This window comes from Thamnophis elegans, chromosome 14 (assembly GCF_009769535.1).
Source record: "Thamnophis elegans isolate rThaEle1 chromosome 14, rThaEle1.pri, whole genome shotgun sequence".
Lineage (NCBI taxonomy): Eukaryota > Metazoa > Chordata > Lepidosauria > Squamata > Colubridae > Thamnophis > Thamnophis elegans.
The window spans coordinates 43105964-43108400 of NC_045554.1; positions in this window are offsets into that span (position 1 = coordinate 43105964).

Consider the following 2437-nt stretch of genomic DNA (forward strand, 5'->3'; position numbering starts at 1 on the left):
ATCTGGCTTTCATGGGGGGGGGGTGAGGGTGTCACAAAAAGTGACCACATGACCCAGGACACTGCAACCATCATTCCATTCATGCCAGTTGCCCAGCGACTGAATTTTGATATCACGTGATCGTGGGAATCCTACAACCGTCATCAGTGTTAAAACCTCTCATAAGCCACTTTTTTCAATCCCAATGACACTTTGAACAGTCACCAAATGAACTGTTGTAAGTCAAGGACTACCTCTACTATGACAAAAAGGGGGTCATGTGACCACATGACACCGCAACCGTCATAAATAAAAGCTGGTTGCCAAGCCTTTGGATTTTGTTCACATAATCAGGGCAGTGGTGGGTTTCAAAAATTGTTCGAACCTACTCTGTGGGTGTGGCCTCCTTTGTGGGAGTGGCTTGCCGCCCATGTGACCGGATGGGAGTGGCTTGCCGCCCATGTGACCGGATAGGAAGATGCCGACGACACTTGTCAGAACCACCTTAAATTACCTCCCACACAGCACCGGCATGCATAAGAATAGGATGTAAACTTGTTTTTTAAAAGGCATCTTTGGTTTGCGTTAAAACAACTTCAACACACGCAATGTGGGAGTGGCTTGCCGCCCATGTGACCGGATGGGAGTGGCTTGCCGCCCATGTGACCGGATAGGAAGATGCCGATGACACTTGTCAGAACCACCTTAAATTACCTCACACACAGCACTGCCATGCATAAGAATATGATGTAAACTTGTTTTTTAAAAGGCATCATTGGTTTGCATTGAAACAACTTCGACACACGCAATGTGGGAGTGGCTTGCCGCCCATGTGACCGGATGGGAGTGGCTTGCCGCCCATGTGACCGGATATGAAGATGCTGATGACACTTCTCAGAACCACCTTAAATTACCCCACACACAGCACCGGCATGCATAAGAATATGATGTAAACTTGTTTTTTAAAAGGCATCTTTGGTTTGCGTTAAGACAACTTCAACACACGCAATGTTCTGATTGCACCACAAACGCAGTAGTCATCCTTACCTTTCACAGAGGCACTGAGGTTTATAAATAGGAGCATGATAGTGTAGAATAATCATATCCAAGGACCAGTGGTGGGTTTCAAAAAGTTTTGGAACCTCTTCTGTAGGTGTGGCCTGCTTTCCGGGTCCACTGGTGGAACCTCTTCTAACCGGTTCGGTAGATTTGACGAACCGGTTCTACCGAATAGGTGCGAACTGGTAGGAACCCACCTCTGGATCAGGGAGTCATTAGTGTGAAAACAGTCGTAAGTCACGTTTTTTCAGTGCTGTTGTAACCTGGAACAATCACTAGGCAAACTGCTCCGAGTTAAAGACTCCCAGGACACGTTACAATCCTCCCGCCCACCCCCTCAAAAAGAAAATCCCATCCCCTCACTTCCAGTCATACCATCTTCTCTGCGATCGTGGCTCTTCTCATTCCATTGCACGACTGCTTCTGCTTGTGACGGAATTTGCACCAAGCGTGCATCAGGTGACGTGGAGATGACAGAACCAGAAGGCCCAGACCAGCAGCTGAGATCTTTCCTAGCTGTGCGGCAAAAGTTGCTTTGTGATAAATAGACCTCGGTGAATATATATATATTTCCTCCAGCCTCCTTCCTTCAACTCTCGAAGCGGGACGCTGTTTTCATGAGGTCGTCTTCTCGCCACGGTGTCCTTTTCTACCAAGGTGCCGTATATCAAATCTCTGGAGGTGATGGTGGTCGCTTGTTGTTGAACACAGATGAGCCTGTAATGGTCCATCTGCTTTGATTTTATTTAGGGTTCCCTCAAGGGCCGGGGCGAGGCGGAGAGAGAATAATAATGTTTCATCCCATCTGCTTTTCCTACAGCCAGCCCCCATTTGAATTATCACATGTTCTGAGTGGCTGGCATATGCTGTGACATAAAGCGACATGGAAGTGTTGTTCTCCAGCTGTTGTGTTTGACATACTTTCCAGCCAGTCATTAACTTCCAAGAACCAGGAAGGGAAAGGTGTAGCTGACACCAAAGAAATTGGGAGTTGTTTCTGAGAATTGTCAAAAAGGACAATTCTCGTCCTGCCTGTTGTTTATGCTAGATCCCAAATCTGGAATTGACAGTGTCACCCAACCAGGTATGTCGGTGCGTAATAGAAATTATACGGGCCGTCTTCAGCTTACAACTCAGAAAGTTCAAATTGTCCAAAGAGTTGCTGATTCTGTTCTACAGAGAAATTATTGAGTCTGTCATCTGCACATCCATAACCGTCTGTTTCGGCTCTGCAGACCAACAAGACAGACAGAGACTTCAGAGGAGAATCAGAACTGCAGAAAAAACAATTATTACCAACCTGCCTTCCATTGAGAACCTGTACACTGCAAGAGTCAAAAAGAGGGCTGTGAAAATATTTCGCATCCTGGATGTAAATTTGTTTCAACTTCTACCCTCA